This window comes from Protopterus annectens, chromosome 4.part1 (genome assembly GCF_019279795.1).
Source record: "Protopterus annectens isolate FY-2018-M chromosome 4.part1, PAN1.0, whole genome shotgun sequence".
In the NCBI taxonomy this organism is placed as follows: Eukaryota; Metazoa; Chordata; order Ceratodontiformes; family Protopteridae; genus Protopterus; species Protopterus annectens.
The window spans coordinates 459,524,152-459,545,344 of record NC_056734.1 but is presented as its reverse complement, the minus strand read 5'-3'; the positions used below and the strand labels follow the sequence as shown (position 1 = coordinate 459,545,344).

Here is a 21,193-nt window from a genome sequence, read left to right as displayed (position 1 = left end):
GTTCCAGGGGAAGGGGAATCACCTACTAACACAACTCATGCATCACAGAGATGTATAATGTTGGTAACAAGGACTGAGTATAGCTGCAGTGCATGCTGTTGAGTGCCATATGTCATGCATGTTGACTGCTGGATAATGAGAGGTCTGTGTAATATCTTTGTGCCACCTCTCCTGCAAGTGTGTGTGTGTTTGTGTGTGCGTGTGCGTGTGTGTGTGTGTGTATATGTGTGCGTGTGTGTGCACCTGTGTGTGGAGGTAAGCAATGACGTACAGATCTTAAATTACGTTTTTTGTTTTCCCCTCACAGTTGGTGAGGTGGATCAGGGTCCCTCCTGCAGGCAAACTGATGTTAGTGTCCATAAAGACTCTGACAATGATGATAGGTATGGTGAGGTACAGGCAGGGTCATCAGGGGCTGAAGCTGTGCCATCGGTTGACGTCCCACTTTTATCCACCCCATCCCCGCATACAGTCACAATGCCCATACATACCCCATCACTAGTGGCCATAGATGAGGGACAGTTGGTGGGTGGTGGCATGGGACAGGACAGTGTGTGGACTATGGCCAGATGACCGGTAAGGTACCACACAGGCAGATGTACAGGGGTGCTTGTAGGAGGGCTGCTGGCCATCATGCCCCTGGCAGAAGTGCCACAACAGGTGTCAACAGACGCATATTTCAGGCCATCATGGAGGCACAGGCACATATGGAACATTATACCAGAGTCTGAGGCTCCAGAGGGCTACTCATTCTGCTGTACTTGACAACATCCGTGATCTTGCAAGTGCCCACTGTTATTCTGCAGAGGTACTGGACAGACAGTTGGGTGAGGTGGTGGGAATCCTCGACCATGTGGTGTCTGTGTTAGAGCATGTGGTGGGAGTAGGGTATCAGCCACGTGGACGTAGGTCAGCAACACCAACAGGTGGAGGTCTACATGGACGTGCAACAACTCACAGCCCCCCCCCCATAGAGGCAATACCAGCACCAGCACTGCAGGGGGGGGGTGCTGTCTGCACCACAACGCAGCAGGCCATGTGCACATGGTCCTGGCCGGTCCCAACAGGGACGTGGATCCAGTGGCCAATTGTCATCATCAGGGGAGAGTACCATATCAGGGCTTTTACCTGGTAGTTCCCGTGGAACTACTGGCAGGCACAGTTCCCGTGTCTGTTGCCAGAGACGGTGAACGGTACACCCTGCCATGTACGGTCTGCAGTTGTCCAAATAACTCCTGTATAGGGCAGCCACATGGCAGAACTGTGTGCATACATATACACACACGCATCACCAACACAGCTAGGGCATCTCCATACCTACACACATCACATCTGCACAGCCCAATTGATAAAGAACACCCTAACACACACACACATAATGTCAACCAAACAGCTCAGCCTAGGCCTCTGGCAAACCCACCACACACCCTGTATATATGATGATACCTGTGCCACATCCCTGTCATCCATACCACCGATGCAGGGACATGCTAATATGGTTCTGATGCACAGGGTGAATGTACTAAGGTTTATCAATGTAATGCTGTTTAACGTGTTTTCAGCTGGAATGTTTAATGTTTACATGTCAGGGTGTGTAGCTGTCCAGCCATGATGGATTATAGCTGTTATTAACACTGACTGATTGTGGTCTCCATAATGTATTCTATTTGTGTTGTAGGAGTCTATGTGTCAGCAGGATGTTGGTCTGCTGTCCTTTCCTACAAGGGGTATGGCACTGTGGTGACACACTATGTCATATCCTGGGTACAGCTGAAAACAACAGGTCTGTATAACAGTTACTTGCATGTGCCACATGGCTGATAGGTCTGAGGGGTGTATACAGGTGAGTCCATGGCGGATGATGTCAGCAGCTCTTCTACAGTGGACAATGGTAAGTGTACTGGGTGGCACACACCAAATCTTTGTGAATAACACACACACACACACACACACACACACACACACACACACACACACACACACACACACACACTTTGGTATTGATGTAATACACAGAGGATACTGTACACATGGATGTACTTAATTTTGCAGTGAACTCATTTTAGCCTATGTAACTCCACCAAGACCAAATAGTCAAAACATCACATCAGTAAATAATCAGTCTGCCAGTTTAATGTCATTGACAATGGTACTGTCAGGGTATATGTCCTCTTCCCCAATGTAGTGCAATCCTGGATTTGGTAAACAAAGGTGTGCTGGTGTGGGTGGCACAGCCCCCCATGGAGGGTGTGGGGTGGCACATACGTAACCTGTTAACATAAACTGTACAGTATAACAGCAGACTAAGCAGGGGATACACACAACAACAACAACCCCAATCTGGGTGGCTGTGCCCACAACAACCACACCCAACTATATATACCAACTCCAGTATTGCTGTACAACTGTACAGTGGGGAAGAGGGCATTTACACATCCACTACTAGTTTTGATGGAATGAATTTCCACAAGATGATTCCTTTGAAATGTTACCTTTTGCCAGTTAGTTCTCAGACAAATGATCTCCTGGGACATATATTTTCTGCAAACGGAAGTAGATCCCTTCACATACACACACACTTATTTCGCAACACTGAGAGAAGAACTCTTACCCAGGTACTTACTGCTACTAATGTGTTTGGCCTTAATTGCACACACCACAGAGCGTTTAGGATGAGGTATGTCCCGAGTTTCCTGTTAAGTGAAGAACATCACCAGGCCTTGTACATTATGGTAAAGGGGGATGTACTGGGTATTAATGAACAATACATAGTATGACATACTGTCATATACACAATGACAAACACATACAGTCATAGACACATTTGACAGACCTAGGTTTAGCAGTGCTAACTACCTTGTTAGTGAGTCCATACTATTAGGGAATTTTTGCATACAGCACATGCATCACTGGGCTGGACAGTGTAATCAGTTACCTGCATGGTTGATGGTGACAGCGGTCCTCATACAGTGGACCTTGGGACATGTACTGGGGGTACCATGGTGTAAAGACAGTATACCTAAGGCCCACACTGGATATTGTACTCATTGAAACCTATGATAATTCTCTGACATACTCACAATCACACATTGACCAGGACTACAATACAAATCCTTGTCTATCTGATCAGTGCTACTACAGGGATCTGCATTTATTGCACATCCCACAGGGATAGTAGGCTGAGGGTTTGTCATGGCTCTCCTAATGTCAGCAACATCACCATCCCTTATAATGTATAGCAAGGTTTATTGTATTTGGAGAATGTGGCCTCAGAATGCTACAAATATGCACAATCACACACACACACACACACACACACACACACACACACACACACACACACACACACATTTGCCAGGACTCAGAGGGTAACCCAAGCCTATCTACCCATTTGTAGAACAGTGTTATGCTGGTACTGCAAGCTCCAGGTAGCTCATAGGGTGAAGAGTGTAACAAGGTACATTTAATGTGAATTACAGCAGCAGCCATTTCTAAGTATAGCAATGGGGGGGTGTAGTGGGTGAGAAGGCCCTCAGAGGATTTTCAACTACAAGTTTACAAACACACAGACACTGTTATTCTCAATAATGCACACACACATTTCTCAGTACTGAGGTCCATAGGTGCAGGTGTTCCTAGGTGTATACCAGGCTAATGTCCATGGAGAGATGAGAAGAGTAGGGCATGTGAGTACACTGGTACCGTGCCACCTGACATTTGTCAGCAGGCCATCTATCAACTGATGCAACTTTAGTGATCCCCAGGGTGACAGTTAAATTCAACATCCACTCCTCTGGTTTCCTCTTGAAGAGGGCCAGTGAGGTGCTCCAATTGACATGTATGCAACATATATTGAATAACATGGCCAGTGCCTGGGTTAGGGACCTGTACCCAAACAAGTTCTGCCGACTATGGTAGTCTGCTTGAGGTATCCATGGCATGCAGTGCATACAGAGTGGGGTTTCCTAGCTGTGGCATTCATAAGACAGCTAGGCAAACATGTAAGTGTCAGTCTATCAGAGATTGCCTGTAAGCAGCCAAGATGAATACCTGACATCTGCACATCTGTACAGAGGACAGACAGAAAGGAGCTAGCCAACAGGTTATGCATGAGGATGAATGTTCTGAAAGATAGATGTCTGAAACTGATAGGTATGCCATTACTTCATGACAGCAGTCCTCAATGACATGTCCTAAAAACATAGTAGTCTACAGTTAATATCAACATATCAGATCAATATCCAATAGAAGATGCATAAAAACATACAGGTCAAACAAGTCAGTACACAGAGTCCAGCTTTGCATGCAGGGGTCTATAGTTCTAGTAATACAATCTACAATCTACTCTGTCTTGGAAAAGCACTGTTAAAAGTAGTAATGTAATTATACAATGCATGTATGTGTGACTGAATATAACCTGGGATACTACCCAAGTACAAAACACATACAGAGAGAAAAGACTGTGGTACTACCCATATATACTCAGGTGTTCCATATAGTATACTCACACCCCTTGCTACTGTAATGACAGCACATAGAAGCATGTTATGTACATGGAATTAAATACACTAATTAAAGATGTCATTACCCTGCTATTTTATCAGACGTGAATGTGATCACCATGGCTGAGCTATGCCTAGCAGGTGTAAGCATTACTTAAATGTAAACGCTAAGCAGAATTGTGAACTGGTAAGCGAAGCCTACATGGTGTAAGCACCTTTTCGTTTAACCGTACATTAGCATAGCTTAATGTCACGCAAACCCACTTAAAGCTACTCAAAACTGCCTTAACCACTCTGTATCCAACAGTCCTTGTTCTGCTTAGCAACAAAATAAACAGCCATTGCAGGTCTTGAACCCAGGACCCTGTGCACTATAGTCACAGCAGTTAACCACTAAGCTATCTGAGCTGTGAAAACGTCTGTTGTTTTTCAAATACATAATTCAGTACACATACTGAATCATAGTGAACAACTGCTCTACTTCAATTGTTTAGTACTTGTAAGTGAAAAAGGTGTTGAATCAGTCATGTTCTTATATGTAAATATACACATATCAGATTAATATGGTGAGATACATCTGAGAAGGTATATACAACTCTCATGTTTGCACATAAAAGGATATAGAAATATGTTTATACATATGATATATATATATATATATATATATATATATATATATATATATATATATACACATATTCATACACACATATATATCTATATATATTTCTATATATTTCTCTCTCTCTCTCTCTCTATATATATATATATATATACATACTCATACACACATATATATCTATACATATTTCTATATATTTCTCTCTCCCTATATATATATATATATATATATATATATATATATATATATATATATAAACATAGGCCCATGACATGTAGTGGAGTCATACCTCAGCACCATAACTCTCAAGCAGTTAGTGCAAGGGAACGTAATGTATGTATTGCAGTTATAAATGTAGAATGTTGCTACAGTGACAGGGGTTGTGTCAACATACATGTTGGGAAGGAAGGCTCTTCTGAAACTGACATGTGTGCTATCAGTAACTGATAGACATCATAAAATCATCATAGTGAAGTACCACACAAATCACAGTAATTATCCTATGGAATACAGAAGCAATATGAGCAATAAACATGGACAGTCTGAAACAATCTGGTCAGTCAGGTGGTATACACAGAACGCCTTAGTGCAAGAAATATGGAACAAGCCTGACAGAGCGGATGTTTAGAGTCATGAAAATGGAGATATGGCACAAATACTAGACTAGATAAGCTCACACAGTTGATGCAGTCACATCCACCTGTCTGTCCTAACACATTAACTGGAGGAGCAGAAATATCCCAAGCCACACACTTCACACTAGTTAGTGACATACATCTTCACACCAGCCCACTGCTTTGTCAGAAATACACAACACGTATGGTGGCCAGGCAACAGTACATCTGACAAAATATCTGGACATAACATCACACTAGGTTAAATATACTGCACTGCTAGGCATGTCACCAAGCACTGTCCACACTACAAGCAGACTGCCACAACACTAACCCAATTTACCTACAGGGGAATACACATGTAATTGCAAATATAACAGGCACTACAGGCATGTAACAGCACGGAGTAACAGACACTAGTGTGAAAGTGCATACCCAGAACCGATCTCAACACACAGTCACAGTCACATAATGGTAAGCCTAGGTAATAGTACCATCTATGGTCTGTATGAACAAAAGTCATAATCATGTTTGCCACTCACACACTAGCCCTACATATACTGGCCCAATTCAAATTGTAGTCTAATGCCTGACTGTGGTACGGGACATGTCTCAGTCTAGCCCTACAAACATACAGACTGATAAGGTATCAGAAACTGGAGCATCATGCACCGTCAGATAGAACAGGACCAAGAACACTGATATCTACCCCAGTCTGTAACAGGTCAAATAACATGATCACAATACACTGCTACATAATACAGACACTCTGTCAACAATCACCATAAGTACACACTACTGTACAGACTCCCACAGAATATCCAGGTTTTGTCCTCAACTATTAGGCCTCCTATACATTACATGTCTGGAAGTCTGATATATCACTGGCTTGATATCAGGAATTATGTCATTAAATAATGGTATACTGTACATATCCACCTCTTACTGCATGACATATGAACAAAGGGTGACAGACTTGGGGGACAGAGGCACAAACACAGGGCCATTATTGACATATTGCAGTTATACACTGAGAACATTGCTGGTGTAACAGGGTTTGTTGTGAAATATCTCTTCTGAGGGATATGAAGTCAGTAACACACATGGATGTTACCATTCACTGACTGCAATCAGAGTAGCCTACTGCATTTATGAAGACAGAAAATGTTTGAGTAACACACCAAATCTCAGGCTTCAAACTCTGGCAAGTCTGCAGATAGCCCTACAGGTGAGAGTTTTCTCAACCACATAACACTGTCATGCCAGACTTTAAATAATGCAGAACAGCCATATTCACACAAACCCTGTTAAACCAACATTACTTCAAATGTAGAACAGCAATACTTACATTCTGTTCCCATGTCTGGAACACCCCCCCTCCAGTTTTTTGGCCTGTCTCCACAGTGTTTGTTGTAAGAGGTATTTCCAACTACCCTCTGTGATGCTGTTTGTCACACACCCACATGAAGTCCTGCTCATAATGAGGGAGAAGGGCCAACACCCACTTGCACTGCTTACTTATAGGGGTGTGTTTCCATGCAATTGGCTATAGGAATGATACCACAGGTGTTCCACATGCAATTAGCAAGTGGAGGACTCCAATTCGTGCACAGGCCATCAGCTAATCATGAGCATTACCTACCAAAGTCAAGCTGCTGCCTATGCAAAACAGATGCATTTTTCCACATCTACCAGAGAGGGGGTGAGAGAGAGACAGGGGGAAAGAAAGAAAGGAAGAGAGAAAGAGCCAAGCATGTGTGTGTGTATGATCTGTGGGTAGAGAGAGATCTCTGGGTATTACAATGATTGCTTATATATATATAAATGTATGGCTGTGTATTGTCTACAACAACCTATGGCATTGCACAGTTATCGCAAACGCCACAGCTATTGCAAGTGCCACGGAACTTACAGGACTGAGACTTGGCCAAAGGGTTATTTCAACGTGACTAACAGTAGGAGTGGTAATATGGGCAATGAGAAGTGCAGTATGTGTGTGTGTGTGTGTGAATGGGCCATAAATCATTCCTCTGGAAACACACACACACACACACACACACACACACACACACACACACACACACACACACACACAACTTTACATTTGACAGGACTGAGTATACAAATGCTACATGAATACTGTTTTTTACTATTGTGTTACACAGTTATCACAAGCACCACAGACACTATAGAGCTGAGGACTACCAAAAGGAATGTCTACAGTGACTGACATCTGCACATCATGTGATATCGGCCAATTGGATGTGTAGTGAGAGGGACAGGCCTTATAATGGAATTTTATCTGTCACTGTATCTCTCTTCCCCACATCTCTGTGTGTGTATGTTTGAAATATTACAGTGTGTTAGTGTGTTGGCCTTGGGTATGTGTGAGTATTCCTATCCAATGTGTATGTGAAGCATAAATGGTGTACAATTTGGTGTGTGTGTGCACAGACATCTGCAAATGACAGATATGTATAGTCCACTGTGTTGTCAGATAAGGGCTTCATTTCTCTTAGTGTAGGAGCATGCTCAATATGACCTTTGTATTGAGTGTGTGAATCCATTTCAGGTAGGATTGTACTCCAGTCCAAGGTTTGGTGTTCTCAACCTACAGATAGCAACCTGTTTCTGCAGGATATCTGTAGATAGGTTGACAATATGGAGTCACAATGGGCGACAGATAGGGGGATACTGTAACTATTGCTGTCCGTGCTGCTTGTGTTACAAGGTTGGTGTTAGCAGAGATATTCAGACATATGTACTGTTTTACACTGTGATGTATTATGTCATTGACTACTGACAGATATCATTATTTGCTCACAGTTATTTACTGGGAAATATAAGATGAATGAAGCTGAGTCGAGTATTGTGGTCCTCAGCCTACACATTCTTGCACACTCCTGCCATTCTGCAGGGGTAGCTACAGACACTTGCTGATGGGTCTGTGTAAATGGTCCAGCACCTTGGTAGTATGGTGGCTGAAGATTCCCTTGTTGTACATATATCAACTTGACAGAATGGCCATATCCTGCTGTGGCCATACCTCTCAGCTGTAAAGATTCACCCAGATTACCCAGAAGCAGGGCTCATATATCTGGTCAGTTCCCCTTAACATTACAGTTTATGAGCAGGTTTGTAGCCACCCATTACTGGGTTTACAGGCAGGGGTAGTATGCACACACATCAGAGTATGACTTCACGCACTCCATGATGTCCATGCATCTACACCCCACCCCAATCTGTTATTCTATCCTCATCCTAACATTATGCAAGCAAAGTCTGGGAAATATCCCTATAGTTGGCCCTTCATCCCAGCAGTATTCATGGATTTGTCCCCAGTTCATGCAGTAGGACATGGGGGGCATGCTACTGGGATTTGTCAATATTGCCTTTCATTTGTGTTCTGTTGACTGTGTTAGTTTGTTATTTGGGATCCCATGAAATACCATGCATTGGCACTACGGGTGAGGTACAGACCTTTGACAGAGGACTGTAGGCCATTTGGTAGTAATGCAGGCCATCTGTAGCAGGCCAGTGCATTCTGTCACTCCTATATTCCCAGGCTGCGAGCCAGTGGATTCCCCTGGGGTGACAGAGTAAGTGTTTGACGTGTTAATGGCAACAGTTTCTGTACATATTGACCCATTGGTCTGGATGCATGCAGGGTGCTTCTTACAGCTAAGGATACACCTGCATAAAACACCTCTTCAGCATGCTGCATTCTGTGGATATTTTGTGGGGTCATACTGTACTCATTCCCAACAGCAAGGATATGACCTGTGATAAACCTGTGGCTGACGGTGGGGTGAGCTGAGTGCATGTGTGATATGGAAGCTACTTGCAGCTGACTCATAGATATACCTGGGACATTCCCCTTATGCTGTCTTGTAGAGGGACATTGGCAGTCTCTCATTACTTCATAAATGCGCCTTTTGTGGTCTGCCAGTGACTGTCCTGACTACATCAGCATTCCATACTACACAGTCAACTAATGTGCTGCTAACCTGTATGTACAATTCCAAAGTTGTGTGCAGTTGACAGTTACATTTTATGCACTCGGTCTAGGGTACTTCCACCTGTGTATGTATGGGCCCACATTCATGGCATGTCCATCTTTCAGACAGTGACTATGGACGACTGCTGACATGGGTATTGCTGAGAAGCATTGTGGTTGGCACTGCAGTTGTCAGAACATGGCCCTGTCATCCACAGTACTACCCATAGGCCACCAAGACACAGCCCTCCATGCCTAAAAGCTGACCACTTCTACACAATATTGAACACACAACAACCTAACACATGGACCCCTGCATATCGTACATATGCAACAATCTATCCTGTAAATTGGGCCAGCTCGGGTAATCTGTGCTCCACTGTTATTACACCTCACACTTACATGTTACTGCATTTCTACATGGGATTGTGGGGGTGGGGGGCACACCTGATGACTTTAAACATTTGCTATGACTGTACTGATATTTCAGGTACTCTGTTGGCTTCCATTTCATTTTGTATTCTGACCTATCATGCAGACTGGAGGGATATCAGTAGTGTACAGATCTTAAGTTTTATTGACCTACATTTCAGTTTCAGACTTCTTACCCTTCAGAACCGACATACAACTGCCAGACCTGTTGTAGTTTGTCTGTGTAGGTCTGGAGGGGGGCTGTTAACCAGTGCCATCAATTGGAGGCCTTAGACCAGTCTTTCTTTACAGTCATCTACACCTTTCCTGCTGGCTGAGGCTGGTGGTAGGTATGTGAGCCGCACTGACAAGCATTTGTGTGTCCTATGGACACACATTTGGCCCACCACATGTACTGCAGTGGATTTGTCACCTTGTCTCGTACTGCCTAGTATGTTGACAGCAGTATTTGTTATGGATTTCATGCTGCCCATATAGGTGTCCACTATTTGCTGCCATCCCATTCAGCCACCCGATTCCCTTGCATGCTCACATCCATACCATAGATACAACTATCAGAACATACTACTCCATTCAGCAATTGATAGGAAAACTGACTTACCTTGTGGCTGTGCCAGTACTGAGGATGATGCTGGAGGGCTGACTATGTCGGATGCACATAGTACACTCCCTATACATGGTCAAGCACAGGTAGTGTCATGTTTGGCATCCCTTTTACTGTATGTGCGAGTCAGAGAGAGGTGTCATTCCCAGGGGCCTTACTGTGTCAGTGAGTGTATGTGCTATGCGTTGTCTCTTTGCCAAGGCATGGGATGCTGGGCACGCCTCATTCTGCCTACATGGGCAGGCTCAGGTAGTTCCTCCCCCGAGTCACTCTGTGCCTGTGATGGCCTTGGCAATGGTGGGGGGCTGTGTGGCCTTGCCCTGTGCTGCTCCTGCTGCAGCTGTTTCTGCAGGATCATATTGTGTAGCATGGTACATACTATGAACATTTGTGTACATGTAGCTAGAGAGTACTGAAAGGCTTCACAAGATATGTCCAAGCAGCGGAACTGTGACTTGAGCATCCCAAACACATGCTCTATTATGATTCTGGTTTGTGCGTGTGCCTCATTATGGAGTTCTTGTTCGGGTGTGTGTGCATTTCTGAGGGGTGTCATCACCCATGGCTCCAGTGCGTAACCAGCATCCCCCACTAGGTGGCCATATGGGATGTCCCCACTGGCAAATGACTGGTACTGCTGTGTCATATGCCAGATGTGGGAGTTGTGATAGCTTCCAGGGCTGCCAGCACACACATTCAAGATAATGCCCTGGGCATCGCACACGACCTGGCAGTTGGAGGGGAAGCCCTTGGGGTTTATGTAGACCCTATCCTGCTCTCCAGGTGGTGCTTTGATGTGTATGTGCGTGCAGTCTATAGCACCCACTACTTCAGGGTATTTTGCTATTTGGTGGAAGAGACGCATATTGCTGGTCAATGCCTCACGGGTGTTGAGGAAATATATGTGCTCACCAGCATGTGCTGACATGGCATCCAGGAACTGGTGGAGTACCCTGGATGCTGATGCCTGTGAGATCCCCATGATATCCTCAGTTGGCCTTTGGAAGGTACATGTGGCTAGTACTCTTAAGGCTACACATATCTTGGTATCCACTGGGATGGGTTCCCCTCTGTTGGTTGTGTGTGTGAGATGTGGCTGGCACAGCTCAACAATTTGCTGTAGAATGTCCCTGTCCACCCTATAGCACTCCACTATCTCCAGCTCATGTAGCCCATGGTAGGTTACCCTGGGTCTGTAGACTCTTCTCCTTCTACTCACTGTGGGTTGGTCATCAGCATTCTCATCCTCACCACCCTCAGCCTCTTGCACAAATTGATGTATGAGAACGACAGCAGCCCCTAACATTTTGTTAGTTTTGTCAGGTAAGATTTACCCATCTGTGTACACTGGTTGTGTACAGTTTGTATGAAAAACCAGACTGAAAGGTGGTTGCATAGTTTATAATAGTGTGCTAGGCTGTTCCATGTGTAATTGGCTGATTCTGATACATTTCACCTGCCAGCTATGCTAGTTCTCCTTGATTGCCTTCCTACTGCTGCCTTCCCTTCCCATTGGCTTCCCGTTTAAGCCCCGAGGCGTGCCACGCATACCCAGTGCTCAGATGTGAACAGAGCGGCTATTTCCTGGGGGTTTTTTTTGTTTAAAACACGGTGCACAGCGCGCACACCCATTTAGGCAATGTACACAGTGCTCAGGAACATCTGACACACACCTTTCCTTAGCTGTGCTTAGCTAAGGGCAAACACGAGCCACAGAGCTCCAATGAGCTTACAGCAAGTATGACACACACCCTTATGAAGTCTTCGGCTCTTAGACTTGCACTGTTGTACTGCTGCACCTACACAGTTGGTTACAAACTAACTCTGAGAGGAAATCTGTGATTCAGTATCAATCCCCTCATTTACATAAAACAGAATGCTAATTCATAGTTACCACACTCACACTCAGCCTCCCCCCTTAGCAATCACTATTCCCTGGTATAGTTGTCTTATTTATGCCATTGACTATCATGGCAAAATGCTGATTTGGATTTAAAAACTTATTTCCAACTTTTTTTTCTTATTTTTGGCCCGATCCCATTTGCGGAACGCTGCCCTACTCTTAAACGGCTGAAATCGGCCAAAAAAAAAGTTATTTTTTACAATTTTGCAACTATTTATCATGCTAATGGCCATATATCTGGCCATTGGCATGCCTACTCCATTGAATATATGCTTTCTTTGGAACTGTCATGCCTCCGTTTTGTAATTTGCAGACATGTATTTGGTTAGTAACTGAATATATTTCTGCAGGTTACACTGTTCCTGCACAGATGCCTCCCTGTTTCCCGGATCAGTAATTCACCTCATTTGCATGGTTTTCAACTGCAAATGGAGTAATTAGCATATAGCAGTGGTGTCCGTGCATGAATAGTGTAGGAGTGCTCGTGCACATCCCAGGAGCTTGTTCCTGGATTGCTCATCGGCCGTATTGTGTGCAGCAGCTCTTGCATTATTCCTGCACACCGTGCAGAGCTTGCTGAATCCTGGGGATTGTTTACTGAAGAAGCCTGTTGAAGAAAGCATATAAATTATTTGACACTAAAACAGTGTAGTTTTGCCTCACATTATCAGTTTGGCATTACCCATTTGGTATTTGTGTTTTTTAGTTGAAACTGCAGATAAAATGTTCCTCATACTTTCACAATTAGTCAAAGCAAACTTTAACATATGATCTTGACAATTCAAAATTCTGAAAATGAAAGTTGCAGAACTATATATTTTTTCCCATACATATCAATAATTTTCCCAACCTTATCAGAAAGGATTGGAATAGCAACAGTGGAATCACAACTAGAGCTACAGCTGCTGGGTTAGGTTTGGGAATACTGTATACAAATTTAAAAGACTGAGGAAATGTATAGATTCTGTCTGCCTTTTTAGGGACAGATGGCTATCAGGATAAACTGCAGGCAGTAATATACACATCCACTAAAGCAGAGAGAACAGGAGGAATGGGTGTATGGTCTGGAAATCCTTCTTTAACAACTCATAGTATTTTTTGAGGGACTGAGAAACCTCAGTGTTCTCCCACTGAAAACAATGGCACATTCCAGCAACAGACTCAAGAGAAAGTGAAAACCCCAGAGGTAGAATCAGAAACTGAATTCTCCTCTGAGTCTGAATCAGAAATCTGAGGGAAAAAAATATATCCGTCCCTGCATCTTCCTGTACAGATTCAGAATTCTGAATCTCTCTTTATTTTGCCAGAAACAACTTTACAGAAGGAGAAGCCCGTCCCACTTGATTTTGGATGTAAAGGTTTTTTTTGATTTGGCCAAGGGAAGTGTTTCCCTTGGTTGAATCGGACGTTCGACAATTTAACTGTCGATATTACAAGATTGAGCTTTAGTTATTCGATTAACTAAACCTTCAATGCTGTAATATAGACACTAAACATGAGTGGTCTGAGACACAACACATGGCCACAGCAGAGTTACCTACCTGAGGCTGAGGCAAATATCTAGCGTGATGTGATGGCAAAAGCTGTTTCTTTATTTTTTTTTCTTTTTGTGGCTAGAAGAAGGACCAACCATGCGAACGTTAGACTGTTTCATGGTAAAGCCGAAAATGGTGCCTTTTTCCTGGAGATGACAAGCAGTAAATACCAGTAAATACTACCAAAGTTACTTTTTTGACAGAAAAAACACAATAAAAAGCACTTTAAAGCACTATGCCTGTCCCACAAAAGTAAATAAACACAATTTCACCTCAGGAAAAAAACAGTTACTTTACACTACTTTTAAACTGACAGGAAAAATGAGCACTACATTTAAAAGTATGTTATAGTCTCATGACAGTGCATTGACATACTGGTTAAGGTGTTTGCCTTTCAGACACAAGTTACAGGGTTTGATTCTGACATTGGGTAATTGGCTATGCTTAAAATAGCCCACAAGGGCAGTTAGCCTAGTACTAATTTATGAACCTATAACCTTCCTGAAGTGGAAAGCTATAAAACAGCAACACAAATAAGAAAATGGAAGCCCTCCCCAAAGAGAAATTGTCTGTCCAGCAATGGAACAGCACAAGTTAACTGTCAGTCATCGAAAGCCTCACAGAAGCGTACTCTTCAGTGTCAACAAAGCTCTAAAGGGCTTTGTGTTCAAACTTATGTTTTAATCAGTTCAACTTGAGCTGCTCGACAGTTTGACAAACAGACGGTGCCCTAAAGCTTTGGAAACTGTCTGGTTGTTAATATCCTTGGCAGGGTATAACCCAATAGCTAAGGCCACTGCAGCAGATCAATATGATAAAGATCAAAGAAGAAATATAAATCCATCAAATGCCTTATTTCTAACAAACTTTTGTGCACCTGAATTTTCATCAGACAAAATGTGGCCCACTGTATAGGTTTGAAATGGCCATCTAACCTTGCAATGTTTATATTTGCAGTTAAAAGGTAATGAACCTCCTATATTTGAGAAGAGAATGATTTATGTGGGGAAATAAGTATTTCCCTTACTGAAATAACACAAAATCTACGGATGGGAAAAGATGCACTTTTGAAAGACTGATTGTACGTTTATCTTTATTAAAAATGTAAGATAAAAACCAAAAGGACCCAATGAGGAGGCTGTAATTTCCAGTTTAAAAACACAGTTCTAATCCACAGAAAAGAAGCACAAGCACTTTCATAGATACAAATTCCACTTGTTCAGATGCTAACAACTATTCAAACAGATATGGTTTAAATACACATACAGAAACACCTGAAATAATCAAATAGTGACATCATCTTAAAGCTACACTCATATAAAAATTCAAGACCAAAAATATTATACATCTACCTGCCCTATATTTCAGTTACACATTTAAATACAGTACTTAAATGTTAAAAAAATGTGTAAAAACATTACCATAAATACTCTATAAAATGTATATCCCAGCCACTGGGGATGCACAAGCCAGTGCATTTCTTTGAGCCGCCCTCTCCAAAGCAAAAAACACAGCATCAATGGGACCAGACGGTGTCCCGGGCTGCGTCCTACATGAACTCCAAGAAGAGCTAAACCCAAACATAAAACTACTGTTCAATCTCAGCCTTACTACAGGATATGTACCCAAAGAGTGGCGTACAGCAACAGTGGTCCCTCTCCACAAAGATGGTGCCTCAACGGATCCTGAAAACTATCGCCCCATAAGCCTGACTAGCCTGGTCTGCAAAGCTATGGAAAGGATCATCATGGACCTCATAAATAAAGATATTGGGGACCTACAGACACTGGATCCTACCCAGTTCTGCTTTGTTAAGGGCAGATCCTGCCTCTTAAACCTGGTCAAGTTCTTTGAAACAGTCACCAAGGCCAGTGACGAGGGGAAGGTGGTCCACACAGCCTACCTGGACCTCGCAAAAGCCTTCGATATAATACCCCACTCGGGCATTATAGATAAGCTCACCAGCTTAAATATAAATCCCTATGTCACTAGATGGGTTGCAAACTGGCTCAAGGACAGAACCCACATGGTTAGAATTGCTGGAGCCATGTCAGACTCCAAACCAGTTACAAGTGGCGTCCCACAAGGCTCAGTCCTGGGACCTCTCTTGTTCAGTCTATATTTCTCGGAGGTACAGGCCAACATGGAAGGACTGTGGCTGACCAAGTTCGCAGATGACTGCAAACTAGGCGCCATAATCGACTCTCCAGCAGACACAAGCATCCTACAAAAGGGCCTCATAGAAACAGACAACTGGTGCCAGAGCCATGGCCTCAAGCTAAACGCCAAAAAGTGTACAGTCATCCCCTTTGGCAAAAAGAAAGTGCCCACAAATTATCACATAGGTGGTAATCCATTAAGTACGGAAGAAGTAATTAGGGACCTGGGGACCCAAGTTGATAGCAATCTCTCATTTGAAAACTACGTGGCCAAAGTGGTTAGAAAAACATTTTATATAGCCCACCTAATCATGAAGGAATTCACATCTAGATCAGGGGAGGTCATCGTGCCTCTTTACTCATCCCTCATCAGGCCCACAATTGAGTACAATGCCCCTTTTGGGAGGTACCTTACCAGACACCTGCAGCAACTGGAAAGACCCCAAAAGTACCTCACCAAGAGGATCAAAAGGCACAAACAGATGCCATATGCTGCCCGGTTAAAGAAACTCCAGCTCTACTCAGTGGCATACCGCCTGCTCAGAGGCGATCTGTGCCTGACGTATAAAGCCATGTCCAACCCGGAATTAATGGACATGCTGCACCTCAGAAAATCCAAATCCCATTGAGCTACGCGCTCGAGTGATTTTAAACCTCAGCACTGAAATAAATAGGACATGCTGGAGGGACAGATTCATAACCCAGAGGCTCCCTTCACTCTGGAATAAAATCCCAGTCCAGGTTAGGCAGAGTCCCTCATTGACTCTCTTCAAGAGGAATCTTGATGAGTGGATGGGAGATCGTAGGTTTACCCCGGGTATCATTTCTGTGTCACTGTTAGACAGAGGCACAGTATACTAACCTCGAAAAATGGCATAGCAAAATTCATTTAAAATGGGTGGCGAAAGCCAAACACACTCTGGCTAGGCTTATAAATGCCCTAGGGCAGATAGCCTAGTATGAACCTATGAACCTAAGCCTGGATAAATGGGAAGGGTTGCGTCAGGAAGGGCATCCGGAGTAAAACTTTGCCAAATCATTCATGCAGGCAGTAGTAAATATTTACATACCGGAAAGGTCGAGGCTCACGTTAACAATGACCGCCACCAGTACTGTTAGCCAACAGGGTGCTGGCGGAAATTGGGCTACTGTTGGCCGAAGGAGGAGAAGAGGGGGAAGGCATGGCCGAAGGCAGGAAGAGAGGAGAAAGGCTAGGACTGTGGTAGTGAGGGTCGGAACTTTAAATGTTGGCAGTATGACTGGTATAGGAAGAGAGCTAGCTGATATGATGGACAGAAGGAAGGTTGGTATATTGTGTGTGCAAGAGACCAGATGGAAGGTGAGTAAGGCTAGGTGTATCAGAGGTGGGTTCAAATTGTTTTATCATGGTGTGGATGGGAGGAGAAATGGCGTAGGAGTTATCCTGAAAGAACAGTATGCTAAGAGTGTTTTGGAGGTAAAAAGAGTGTCGGATAGAGTGATGTTTATGAATCAGGAAATTGATGGTGTAATGATGAATGCTGTTAGTGCATATGCTCCACAAGTTGGGTGTGCGATGGATGAGAAAGAAAAATTTTGGATTGAGTTAGATGAAGTGGTGATGACTGTATCCAAAGGTGACAGAGTGGTGACTGGAGCAGATTTCAATGGGCATGTTGGTGAAGGGAACAGAGGGGATAAAGGAATGCAGAAAGTCAGATGGTAGTGGATTTTGCGAAAAGGATGGACATGGCTGTGGTGAATACGTATTTTAATAAGAGGGAGGAGCATAGGGTGACATACAAGAGTGGAAGAAAATACACATAGGTGGATTACATCTTATGTAGGAGGGCCAGTTTGAAGGAGATTGGAGACTGTAAAGTGGTGACCGGGGTTAGGCAGCATAGGATGGTGGTTTGTAGGTTGACGTTGGTGATCAAGAATAGGAGGAGGAGTGTGAGGGCAGCACCAAGGATCAAATGGTGGAAAGTGAAAAAGGGTAATTGTGAGGTGGAGTTCAGGGATGAGTTAAGACAGGTACTGGGTGGCAGTGAAGAATTACCAAATAGCTGGGTAGCTACAGCAGAGCTAATAAGGGAGACAGCTAGAAAGGTGCTTGGTATGACATCTGTACAGAGGAAGGACGACAAGGAGACATGGTGGTGGAGTGAGGAAGTACAGGAGTGTATACAGAGAAAGAGGCTGGCAAAAGAAGTGGGATTGTCAGAGAGATGAAGAAAGTGGACAGGAGTATAAAGAGATGAGGTGCATGGCAAAGAGAGAGGTGGCGAAGGCTAAGGATAAGGCATATGAAGAGTTGTATGAAAGGTTGGACACTAAGGAGGGAGAAAAGGACCTGTACCGATTGGCTAGACAGAGGGACCAAGCTAGGAAAGATGTGCAGCAGGCAAAGGTGATAAAGGCTAATGAGGGAAACATACTCACAAGCGAGGAGAGTGTATTGAGCAGATGGAAAGAGTACTTTGAGGGGTTGATGAATGAAGAGAATGAGAGGGAGAGAAGGTTGGATGATGTGGGGATAGTGAATCATGGCATGCAATGGATTAGCAAGGAGGAAGTAAGGATAGCTATGAAGAGGATGAAGAATGGAAAGGCTGTTGGTCCAGATGACATACCTGTGGAAGCATGGAGGTGTTTAGGTGAAATGGCAGTGGTGATTTTAACCAGATTGTTTAATGAAATCTTGGAAAATGAGAGTATGCCTGAGGAATGGAGAAAAAGAGTTTTGGTAACGATTTTTAAGAATAAGGGTGATGTGCAGAGCTGTAGTAACTACAGAGGGATTAAATTGATCAGTCACAGCATGAAGTTATGGGAAAGAGTAGTGGAAGCTAGGTTAAGAAGGGAGGTGATGATTAGTGATCAGCAGTATGGTTTCATGCTGGGAAAGAGCACTACAGATGCGATGTTTGCTCTGAGAGTGCTGATGGAGAAGTACAGAGAAGGTCAGAAGGAGTTGCATTGTGTTTTTGTAGACATAGAGAAAGCATACAACAGGGTGCCTAGAGAGGAGTTGTGTTATTGTATAAGGAAGTTGGGAGTGTCAAATAAGTATGTAAGAGTGGTACAGGATATGTATGAGGGTGGTGTGACAGCGGTGAGGTCTGCGGTGGGAGTGACGGATGCGTTTAAGGTGGAGGTGGGATTACATCAAGGATCAGCTCTGAGCCCTTTCTTATTTACAATGGTGATGGCCAGGTTGACAGACAAGATCAGACAGGAGTCCCCGTGGACTATGATGTTTGCAGATGACATTGTGATCTGTAGTGAGAGTAGGGAGCAGGTGGAGGAGACTCTGGAGACAGGGAGATATGCTCTAGAGAGAGAAGAGGAATGAAGGTCAGCAGGACTAAGACAGAATATATGTGTGTAACTGAGAGGGAGGACAGAGGAATGATGAGGATGCAGGGAGTACAGTTGGCGAAGGTGGATGAGTTTAAATACTTGGGCTCAATAGTTCAGAGTAATGGTGAGTGTGGAAGACAGGTGAAGAAGAGAGTACAGGCAGGATGGAGTGGATGGAGAAGAGTGTCAGGAGTGATTTGTGACAGAAGAGTACCAGTAAGAGTGAAAGGGAAGGTCTACAAGAGGGTAGTGAGACCAGCTATGTTATATGGGTTGGAGACAGTGGCACTGACAAAAAGGCAGGAGTTAGAACTGGATGTGGCAGAGTTAAAGATGTTAAGATTTGCACTGGGTGTGATGAGGGTGGACAGGATTAGGAATAAGTATATTAGAGGGTCAGCCCAGGTTGGAAGGTTTGAAGACAAAGCCAGAGAGGCAAGATTATGTTGGTTTGGACATGTGCTGAGGAGGGATGCTGAGTATATTGGGAAAAAGATGTTAAGGATGAAGCTACCAGGTAACAGGAAAAGAGGAAGGCCTAAGATAAGGTTTATGGATGTGGTGAGATAGGACATGCAGCTGATTGGTGTGACAGAGCAAGATGCAGAGGACAGGAAGAAATGGAAACAGATTATCCGCTGTGGCGCCCCTAACGAGAACAGCCGAAAGAAGATGATGATGACTATAAAATGTATATAATTATTTACTATGTATACAGATTGCGCATGATTTTATCTGGTAAAAGGTCTTTTCTTTAATTTTCTTTATTAATAAGAAAGTTAATTTAAGTGCTTTAGCCAAACATGTGAATGAAACTAATTCTGAACACACGTTAAGTTTTTAGTTATTAGTAGGGTATCTGAGAGTATTAGAGGTGGTGACATACGAAATGTCACAGAAAATTTAGAAGCAGAATGGATAGTAAGGTTGAGAACCAATGCTGATTTTGGAATGAATGAGTATGTTCCCCTCAAGCCTTTATTAAAAAAAAAAACATTTACCAGGTGAAATCATGTGCAATACATAGTAAATAATTATATACATTTTATAGAGTATTTACAGTAATGCTTTTACACAATTTTTAAAATTTAAGTACTGTAATTAAATGCGTAACTGAAATATAGGCAGGTAGATATATAGTATTTTCGGTCTTGAATTTTTTTTTATATGAATGTAGCTTTAAGATGATGTCACTATTTGATTATTTCAGGTGTTTTTAAACTGGAAACTACAGCCTCCTCATTGGGTCCTTTTGGTTTTTATCTTATTAATGGTTTTTGCTTCGTCTTTGGACCTGGTTATTCACAGTGTGTGACGACAGTTTTTTTTTTTTTTTTTTTTTTTTAATTAAAAATTTATTTTCTATGTAGTGTGCTAACTGAGTCATCTTAAATAAATGCATAATTTTATACACATGACACACATAAGTTCAAGATAAAACACCATGAGATAATATATAGGTAACAATATAAAAATGCAT

General features: G+C 43.1%; 1 protein-coding gene across 1 annotated transcript in view; it reads right to left on the bottom strand.

Moving 5' to 3' along the window:
- PLAAT1 (phospholipase A and acyltransferase 1) overlaps window positions 1–21,193 on the bottom strand; it is a 294,996-nt gene that overhangs the window by 252,785 nt on the left and 21,018 nt on the right. The window lies entirely within an intron of this gene.